This window comes from Dipodomys merriami, unplaced genomic scaffold, assembly GCF_024711535.1.
Source record: "Dipodomys merriami isolate MVZ:Mamm:240054 unplaced genomic scaffold, mDipMer1.0.p SCAF_36, whole genome shotgun sequence".
In the NCBI taxonomy this organism is placed as follows: domain Eukaryota; kingdom Metazoa; phylum Chordata; class Mammalia; order Rodentia; family Heteromyidae; genus Dipodomys; species Dipodomys merriami.
Window position 1 is genome coordinate 3,184,274 of NW_027205159.1, and position 11,136 is coordinate 3,195,409.

Sequence of the window (11,136 nt, forward strand, 5' to 3'; positions counted from 1 at the left end):
AGCATATGTGCGTGCATATGCACGCGTGTGTGTGTACACACACACACACACACACACCCCAACAAGCTATACACTAAGTACTATTGTTTGTTGTATTTTCAAAAGGTAACAAACACTGGTGTTTAGCTACTCAGGAGGTTGGGACCTAGAGGATCTTGGTTTGAAGCTAGCTCAGGCAAAAAAAAAAAAGTCCCTGAGACTTTTAACTAGCAAAATGGTGGGCTGGAGGCATGGCTCAAGTTTTAGAGCATGAGCAGGAGTGGGAAAGCCTGATTTCAATCCCCAGTACTTGTGTGAAAACAAAAATAACTTACCTATTTCTCACAACAAATTTGAGAGAAAAATAAAATTAGTTGTACAGAAGAGGAAACAGGCCCCCAGAGGAGTTTAGAAAGTTGCTAAGTATCATTTTGTTTATTTTTTGTAAATGTCAGTACTGCAAAAATAAATATTTTAAAACAAACAGTAATTTGAGCCAGGTTGATGGCTCATGCTTATAATCCTAGCTACTCAGGAGACTGAGATCTGAGGATCACGGTTCAAAGCCAGCCTGGGCAGCAACGTTCATGTGACTCTTATCTCCAGTGAACAATGTAGAAAAAGCCAAAAGTGACACTGTGGCTCAAGTGGTAAAATGCTAGCCTTGAGCAAAAGAAGCTCATGGACAATGCCCAAGCCCTGAGTTCAGCCCCAGGACCGACACACACACACACACACACACACACACACATACACACACACACACACACGCGCGCGCGCGCGCACGCGAAGTGATATATTCAAATATAGGCAAGTCATAGACCACATTTCATCCATGTTCCAACATATATTCAGCATTTATTAGAAAGAGAGCCTGAAGGGAAAAAGTGGGAGAAAGCAAGGCAATGAGTGACATTGTCCAAAAACAAATGTTCTCTTTACATGGCTTGTATAACTGTAAACTTTTTTTTTTTGTTGGTGGTAGGACTTGAACTCTAGGCTTGGGCGCTGTCCTTGTGCTCTTCAGCTCAAGGTGAGTGCTCTACCACTTGAGTCACAGTGCCACTTCTGGTTTTCTAGTGGTTTATTGGAGATAAGAGTCTCATGAATTTTCCTGCCCGGGCTGGCTTTGAACCTCGATCTTCAGACCTCAGCCTCCTGAGTAGCTAGGATTACAGGAGTGAGCCACCAGCACCTGGCTAACTGTATACTTTTTGTACATCACCTTTATAATAATAATTAAAAATTAAAAAAAAATAAAGAGAGGCCATTGTAGCTCTACATCCTGGCTATAAGCTCCTGAACTCACCAGTCTCTGCCCATACCTTGTATTAAATGTTAACTTGAAACAAAAACACTATGATGTCTAGAAGTACTTTGGTAGCTCTCCTCAGGCAACCTGAATTCTCTGTTGAGCTGGGCATTAGGATCATTTAGGTCAGGTCTTAGAGGCCATTCCAGACAGTAGTGGTGAAGATATTGCTCAATGTTAGTTAACCTACCTTCTTGAACACAGTGAATTTCACCAATGAAATCCCTCTTCTGGGAGGGTGGGGGGAGTCTCTTACTTACCTAGAATGCAGAGGAGGCTCTGCCTTTAATCTCCCAACACACACACACACACATACACACAAGCACATGCATACACAAATACACATAAACACATGCCTACACAAATGCACACATAGGCTGGGAACGTGGCTCAGTGGCTCAGTGGTAGAGTGCTTGCCTAGCATGCATGAAGCCCTGGATTCAACTTCTCAGTACCACATACACAGAAAAAGCCGGAAGTGACACTGTGGCTCAAGTGGTAGAGTGCTAGCCTTGAGAAAAAGAAGCTCAGGGACAGTGCCCAGGCTGAGTTCAAGCCCCATGACTGGCAAAAAAAAAAAAAAAAAAAAAGGTGTTTACAAATGCATATATATATCAGTCTTCCAACATCAATCAGTTAGGAAGATCTTTGTAGATTAAAGTTGGATATTTGATTGCACTCCCTGACTTTCACTAGAGAGTGTCATCATTAGTGATAGTGGAAGGTCTTGCATTGGACAAGAGAAGATTTCAGATAAGTTTCAAGGCAGAATAGTTCAAAAAAAAATACAGATTATTGAGAATGGTAAAATTCATTAGAATAGATACTTTCAGAAGTGAAAGTAGGTTGTCTCAGAGTGTTTGAGAACAAGTATTTCTACCCCAACACAGGTTGTTTTTCTAGCACTTGGAGTTTGAACTCAGGGGCTTGAGTTTGCTGCTGCTCTACTGATGAGTCAAGCCTCCAGTCATGTTTTGCTGATTGTGTATACCTGTGTGTGTGCAAGTACTAAGGCTTGTATTCAGGACCTGGGTGCTCTCCCCTAACTTATTCTGCTCAAGGCTAATGCTCAGGGTAAGTTTTGGTGGTTAATTGAAGAATCTCACAGACTTCCCTGTCCTACCTGCCTTGAAACTGTGATTCTCAAATCTCAGCCTCCTGAGTAGCTAGTCAATGACACCTGGTGATTTTGGTGATTTTTTTTAAAGATAGGGTTCCCCCTTCATCCTGCATGCTCCTGGGCCTCAATTCACCTATTTTAGGCTTCCCATAGTAGCAGGGATAACAAATACATGCTACCACACCCAGCTTCCCTCCATTGAGATGGAGTGGTGCAGATTTCTCTGCCCAGACTGATCAGAAGCCATCATTTTCCCATTCTCAGCCTACCAAGTAGCTAGGATTACAGACATGAGCCACAGATCAGGCTGCAACACAAGTGTGACGTACTTGGAGCTTCAGTCCCTTTCAGAACCAATCCATAGGGGGTGATTAATGTGAACATTCTATGAGAAATAAGCTATGTCTCAAGAATTATTCTTGTGCATGCAATTTCCCACAACCATCTAAGAAAAACCCATGTGGAGAATGTTAGGTCTGCTGGGGAGAACAGTCCCCTTCTCCCTTCCTTTTTGTAAAAAACAGCACAAAGCCTTCCAGAATTCACCACCTACCTGAAACCAGTAATCACCTGACTGAGTCAGCAAAGGACCCTGAACTCTGAGGTCACTTCCCGAACCTCCCCAGTCATGACTCTTTTAGACAATGAGATCACATCTGCATCCCCTGTGGTCACATCCCCCCCACCACCACCTTTCCCTATATAATCCCTCTCAACCACAAGTTCCCTCTTTTCTTTTCTTCTCTTCTCTTCTGTCTTCTCCCATGCGGGCCAGCAGTTTGCTCACTCACCAACAAACTCTTTTCTGCCTGAATCTTTTCTGTCTGATTTCGGCAAACCTGAGAGAAAACCTGCCATTGCAATTAGATTGTTTTCTTAATTGTTATGATTGTTTTCTTAATTGTTATTATAAAAGTGATGTACAAGGGGGTTATATAAGTCATGTAAAGAGTACATTTCTTTTTGCACAATGTCGCCTCTTCCCTCATTCCCTCTACAATTAGATTAAAATGACATGTTAGGCCCAGCAGTGGTGGATCATACCTGTAATCCTGGTTATTCAGGAGGCTGAGATCCAGGTCATCAGGGTTTAAGGCCAGCCTGGGCAAAAAAAAAGTCCAAAGGCACCATTTTTTAATATATATTTTTTATTGTAAAGATATTGTAGAGAGGGATTACTGTTACATGAGTAAGGTAATGAGTACATTTCCTATCGAGCATTATTACTCCCTCCTTTGTTTTTCCCCTACCATCCCTTCACTTCTCATCTCCCCAACTTTTCCCTCCCCCACCCAGAAGCTATAAAGTTTGTTCTCAATACAGTGTCTTGTACGTCTCCTTGTTTCAATGGGTCAATCTGTATCCTTATTTCAGCATTTTGTTATTTCTCTTCCCCTCCCCAAATTAGAAAAATGTATATACAAGATGCTGGGCACCATAATCAAATACAGTGAAAACAGGGGTTATACCATGGGGGAAGAACATACAAGAGAAACAAAAAAATCACACAGTATATTATAAGTACATTAAAAACAACAGCAACAAAGATAAAACCTCTTAGGGTTCATTTCACTGAGCATCATCTTATATGGTCATATGTACATAGCTTTTGACCTTTTCTACTTGTCCTAGAAATATACTAATTATTGCAAATAAGGGAAACCATAGGACCTATGCTTCTTTGGGCCTGGCTTACTACACTTAATATGATTTTTTCCAAGTCTTTCCATTTCCTACCAAATGGGGCAATGTCATTCTTTCTGATGGAGGCATAGAATTCCATTGTGTATATATACCACATTTTCTTGATCCATTCATCTACTGAGGGGCATCTGGGTTGGTTCCAGATCTTAGCTTATGGTGAATAATGATGCGATAAACATAATTTTGCTGGTAGCTTTAGTTTGGCCTTGTTTGTGATCCTTTGGGTAAATGCCCAAAAGTGGGATTGCTGGGTCATAGGAGAGCTCTATATGTAGTCTTTTTAGGAACCTCCTACTGTTTTCCAAAGTAAGACACCTTTTTAAAAAAAAGTACAGCAAAAATCCCAGTTAGAGGCATGGGAGAACACCAGCTTGAGGCCATCATCCCAAATCTTTGTGCCAGACAAAAATGTATAAGGTATGCTGATGACCCAAAGGTAACTAACTAACTAGTTTGAGTTAGAGCATGGACACTGGGCCTTAGTAGGCCTTGCCTTCTTTCCTATAACTGGACAGGACAACATATGTAACTTCTGTGCAGCTGTTGTAGCCCTCAGGCACAGTATGCAGCTAGGCAATACCAAACATTTCCTGAGGGTTTGTTGTTTTTTTTACCCATTTATGTTTACCTATTACCTAACATTGTCCCCCACTGGATGAGTGGTGGCTCTGAAGAATCCTCTTTTGTAGATTCAGGTTTTGAATATCCTACTTCTCCCTAACTGCTACTTATTGATTAGGATTAGGGCACCAGGCACCATTTCCAGAATCTAGATCAAAACCACCTAGAACATAATATGTCATATCATAGTCTACATTTTACATCTTATAGCCTATTTTAAGGTAGGAGCTAGGTTGGTGGTTCAGGCCTATAATCCTAGCCTCGCAGGAGCCAGAGCCAGAGCCAAGAAGATCATGGTTTGAGAAAGCTCCATACCCTACCTGAAAAAAAAAAAAGCAAAAGGGCTGTTGACGAGACTCAAATGATAAAACAATTACTTAATCAAGAGGCTTTGAGTTCCATCCCCAGTAGTGCAAACAAACAAACAAACAAACAAAAACCATAAAATTGAGATAAATTAAGTCAAACTGAGAGTCTTTTATCTATACCAGTCGTTAAACTCTGTTTCTGTGGCCTAGTTAATGCAGTCATTGAAAGACCCTGGTCAAATCATTGCAGGCATGCTTCAGTGATTTAGGGCAGCTAATCTGGCCTCTGCTTACATTGCTCTATCTCTACATTTACATAAAAAAACATAGGTTTACAAGGTCCAACAAAAGGACAGCTGAAGTCCAGCTGCTCAGAAATCCCATCCCAAAGCCTGGCTCCACCCAGCCTGCACAGCTCCACTTGAAAAATATCAAGACACAGGGAGAAGGCCGAAAAGAGACTGGAACTTAAGAGGGAAAAGAAACCTTGATTGTCTTCTTAGAAATGTTTCCATCTTGGTGTCCCAAGCCTATAATCTCAGCTGAGACAAGAGGATCGTAAGTTCAAGGTCATCTTGGGCTACACAGCTATACACTGTCTCAAAACAACAAAAAAAAAGTGTTTGAAACTCACAATTTATATACAAAGATTATGAGTCTGTAATATATTTGCCAGGGTAAATGACATTTAGGAAATGTACAATTGGGTCATGTCCCATTGCAAATTATTTCCTTACTTTATAACCAGGTTTTTGTTTATTTTTTTGTGCCAATACTAGGGCTTAAACTCTAGGTCTGGGGCCTGTCCCCTAGCTCTATTTGCTCAAAGTTGTTACTCTATTTTTTGAGCCATAGCTCCACTCTTTTTGGTGGTTAATTGGAGATAAGAATCTCAAGGAGGTGGGCACTGGTGGCTCATACCTGTAATCCTAGCTACTCAGGAGGCTGAGATTTGAGAATCATGGTTCAAAGCCAGTCTGGGCAGGAACAACCCTGAGACTATCTCCAATAAACTACTCAGAAGAAGCCAGAAGTGGAACTGTGACTCAAATGATAGAGAACTAGTTTTGAGCAAAGAAAGCTCAGGGACAGTACCCAGACCCTAGACTGGCAAAAAAAAAAAAAGGGTGGGGTGGGGTGGGGTGGGGAGTATGACATAGACTTTCTGCACTAGCTAATTTCTAACTGTGATCCTCAGATCTGTCTACTGAGTAGCTAAAATTATGAGCCACCAGTGCCTAACTTGTTTTATTTCTTCTTCTTTTTTTAATAACTAAACTTTTACTTATTTATTCAAGTTGGATGTGAGCAATCGATTAAGGTTTTTGTTTTTGTTTTTGTCAGTCATGGGGCCTGAACTCTGGGTCTGGGCGTTGTCCCTCAGATCTTCAGCTTAAGGCTAGTGCTCTTCCACTTGAGCCACAGCACCACTTCCGGGTTTTTCTGCTTATGTGGTGCTGAGGAATCGAACCCAGGACCTTATGCATGCAAGGCAAGCACTCTACCACTGAGCCACCTTCCCAATCCGTTTTATTTCTTTATAAAAGACAGAAGCTCCATGAAATTGTTGGCCTTCCCATTTACACCATGATAAGACGAAGCCTAGTGACAGAACTTTAAAATGTTCACTAATTAGTGCTGATCTACAGCTGATATAGAATCTTTGATGGTACAAGAGATTGAACTCAAGACATACAAGGTAAGTACTGTGCTGCTATGCTACACTCTCCACTTAGCCTTCTGGTTCAATACTGTGGTCTTAAATTGAAAGAGAACAATTCTGATCCATTCAAAAGAAGTTCCTTCGTAGGCCAGGCGCTGGTGTCTCAGGTCTGTAATCCTAGTTAATCTGAAGGCTAAAAGCTGAAGATCATAGGTTAAGCCAGCCTCAGCAGGAAAATCTGTGACTCTTTTGTTGGTCATAGAGAAAGCTCAGGGTCTGGGCACTATCCCTGAGCATTTTTGCTCTCTACCATTTTGGGCCACAGTACCATTTCCCGTTTTCTGGTGGACTTTCCTGACCAGGCTGGCTTCAAACCGAGATCCTCAGCTCTCAGCCTACTGAGTAGCTAAGATTATAGGCATGAGCCACCAGCACCTGGCCTGTGAAACTCTTATCTCCAATTTACCACCAAAAAGACAGAAATGGGGCTGTGGCTCAAATGGTAGAGTACTATACTAGTCTTGAGCAAATAAAGCTAAGGGACAACACCCAGACCCTGAGTTCAAGTCCCAGTACTGGTACACACACACACACACACACACACACACACACAAGAAACTTTATAACTTCCCATATTATAAGATATTCTAGGAAGTGGCACTGTAGCTCAAGTGGTAGAGTGCTAGCCTTGGGCTGAAGAGCTGAGGGACAGCGCTCAGGCCCAGAGATCAAGCCCCACGACCAACCAAAAAAAAAAAAAAAGATATTCTATTCTTTCTTGGAACCCAGAGTTTGACAATAAATTTTTTTGTGTGTATTCAGCAACCACCAGATCAAAGAAGAGAGGAACATTGTTTATCCTGTATGATGTGGCCTATTTTTATTTACTAAAATATTTCTTTTTGTGTGTATGTGTGCCAGTCCAGGGCTTGGACTCAGTGCCTGGTCATTATCCCTGAGCTTCTTTTGCTCAAGGCTAGCACTCTACCACTTGAGCCACGGCACCACTTGCAGCTTTTTCTGTTTATGTGGTACTGAGGTATCCAACCCAGGGCTTTATGCATGTTAGACAAGCACTGGTAGAGTGGTAGACTAAGCCACATTCCTAGCCTCAAATTATTTCTTTTTGTTTTATGTCAGTACTGGGGCTTAAACTCAGAGCCTGGGCACTTTCTCTGAGCTTTTTTGCTTCAGGTGAGCCCCAGCTCAATTTCCAACTTTTGTGGTACTTAAATGGAGATAAGAGTCTCCCAGACTTTCCTGCCCAGGCTAGCTTCAAACAGAAATCCTCAGATCTCAGCCTCCTGAGTAGCTAGGAATATAGGCATGAGCTGTCACTGCCAGGCACCAAAATATTTCTGTTAACCAGGCACTGGTGGCTCATACCTATTACCATAATTATTTAGGATTCTGAGATCTGAGGATCCAGCTCAAAGACAGCTTGAGCAGGCAAATATGAAAGAACCTTAATCCAAATTAACCAACAAAAAGCCAGAAGTGGAGGTGTGGCTCAAGTGCTACACTACCAGCCTTGAAAGCAAAAGCTAAGCAAAAAAGTGAGGGCCTGAATTCAAGCTCCAGTACTGGCATATGTGTACATATGCGTATATAGACGAAGACAGAAAGAAGAAGATATTTTGTATTCTCTTTGTCATTTCATCACATTTATAGTTCTGTGTGTGTGTGCGCACACACACACACACATGCACGTATGCACACTGATCTTGGGACTTGAACACTGGTCCTGGGTGCTGTTGTTTCGGAGTTTCTATGTTCAAGGCTAGTGCTCTACCATTTGAACTAAAACTCCACTTTCAGCTTTTTGGTGATTAATTGGAGATAATAGTCTTATGGACTTAACCTGCCTAGGCTGGTTTTTAACTGAGATACTCAGATGTCAACCTTCTGAGTAGCAGGCATGAGCCTCTGGCACCCACAAATATTCATGGTTCTTAACATATTTTTTCTCCTAGGCTTTTTATTATAAGTATTCTTATCACATTATTTCATCTACCTCCTCATTGCACAAATTTATGTAAAACTATTCAAGCCCTAATAACTTCATTACATGTGTGGTCTATGCATCTAATGGAATTACTTCATTGAAAATAAGTTGCAAAATGTTTATTTCCCTGCATATCTATGAAATATGAAATATGAAAATACTATGAAATGAAGAAAGGGATATTTTCTATGAGTACCTAGAGTTTTATGGTCAAATATGGCAGTCACTTAAATCCTTCCTCCCTCTCCCCTTCCTTTTTCCTTCCTTCCTTCCTTCCTTCCTTCCTTCCTTCCTTCCTTCCTTCCTTCCTTCTTTCCTTCCTTCTGTCTTTCCTTTCTCCCTTACCTCCCTTCTTTCCTTAATTCCTCTCTCCTTCTCTCCCTCCCTTCTTCTTTTCTCCTTTCCTTCCTTCTTTGTCATTCAAAACAAGTGACCAGCTGGGCACTGGTGGCTCATGAGTGGAATCGTAACTACTCAGGAGGCTGAGATCTGAGGATTGTGGTTCAAAGCCAGACCAGGCAGGAAAGTCTGTGAGACTCTTATTTCCCATTAACCACCAGAAAACTGGAAGTAGCACTGTGGTTTAAGTGGTAGAGAGTTCACCTTGAGCTGAAGATCTCAGGGATAGTGCCTAGGCCCAGAGTTCAAGCCCCACAACTGACAAAAAACAAAAACAAAAACAAAAACAAAAATGACAAAAAAACAGACAAGTGGGGGCTGGGAAGGTGGCTCAATGGTAGAGCACTTGCCTTGCATGCATGAGGCCCTGGGTTCAAGTCCTCAGCACCACATAAGTAAAAAGAAAAAAAAAGCCGGAAGTGGTGCTGTGGCTCAAGTGGTAGAACGCTAGCCTTGAGCTTGAGGGACAGCGCCCAAGCCCAGAGTTCAGGCCCCACAACCGGACCCCCCCCCCAAAACAAAACAAAACAAAACAAAACAAAACACAAGTGACCAAAACAACAAGCTAGATAATGGAAAAAAAGAAAACACCCAAAACAGACAATGCAGGAAGCAGAAGATAACTTTTTAAAACATCAATATTGAAAGCCAGGCATTGCAGTGCACGTCTGTTGTCCCAACTATTCCAGAGTCCGGGGCTGGGAAGATGGCTCAGTGGTAGAGCGCTTGCCTTGCATGCCTGAGGCCCTGGGTTCAATTCCTCAGCACCACATAAGCAAAATGAAAAAATCTGGAAGTGGCGCTGTGGCTCAAGAGGTAGAGCTCTAGCCTTGAGCTGAAGAGCTGAGGGACAGCGCCCAGGCCCAGAGTTCAGGCCCCACAACCGGACCCCCCCCCCAAAAAAAAAAACAGCAACCAACTATTCCAGAGTCTGATGCAGGAGGATCTCTTGAGCCTGAGAGACAGCTTGGGCCACAAAAAGAAAATCTAAAGCACAAGTCATCAGAGAACTAAGAGTTAAGTATGTCACCAGAACACTAAATCAGGAAACTATTTTTAAAAACAGGAACAAGAGAGTGTGAATTTTTTTAGTTGCAAAAATTAAAAAGTTCAATAGAAGGGCTAAAGAGTAAGGCTGAGAACAACTTCCCAGGAGACAGGAAACTAAACAAAGATTAGAAAAAGCAAAGATAGGGCTAGGAATGTGGCTAGATGGTAGAGTGCTAACCTAGCATGCATGAAGTTATGGATTCCTCAGTATCACATATCACATAAACAGAAAAAGCCAGAAGTAGTGATGTGGCTCAAGTGGTAGAGTGTTAGTCATGAGAAAAAAGCAGTTCAGGGACAGTGCCCAGGCCCTTGAGTTCAAGCCCCAGGGTTGGCAAAAAAAAAAGGAAAAGAAAAGATACAGGGGGGAAATAATGGAGAAAAGAAGAAATATCTAAATGGGTAGATGCGGGCAAATTAGTCTGTAAAGAAAGAAGAGACAAAAGGGAGGCAAGAAAATTATTTGAAATGCAAAACAAACAAAAACCATGCAATATTTTTTTCAGAACTATGGAATCAGACTCTCCACATTACAAGGGCCCACTTGCAATGAAAAATCAACTTTAAGGACTCAATTGAACTGTATCACCTCATGAGTGAAGAGATCCACATCACAACACATTATCAGGCTATTTCTGAGTCCCCAGAGAGAGGAAAAGAATCACAAAGACTAGGAATGAAATCAACATTTCCCTTTTTTGTGTGTATTGATTCTGGCACTTAAACTAGGCCTAGGTACTGTCCCTTAGCTTTCTTGCTTAAGGCTAATACTCTATCTCTTAAACCACATCTCTGTTTCTGGCTTTTGGGTGGTTAATTGAAGATGAGAGTCCCACAGTCTTTTCTATTCCAGTTAGCTTCAAACTGTTGTCCTCAGATCTCAGACTCTTGAGTAGCTAGCAACATGATCCTTCTTGAGAAAATACTGAGGCCAGAAAGCAATAGAGTAAAACCTACAAAAGTCTGTTGGAGAAT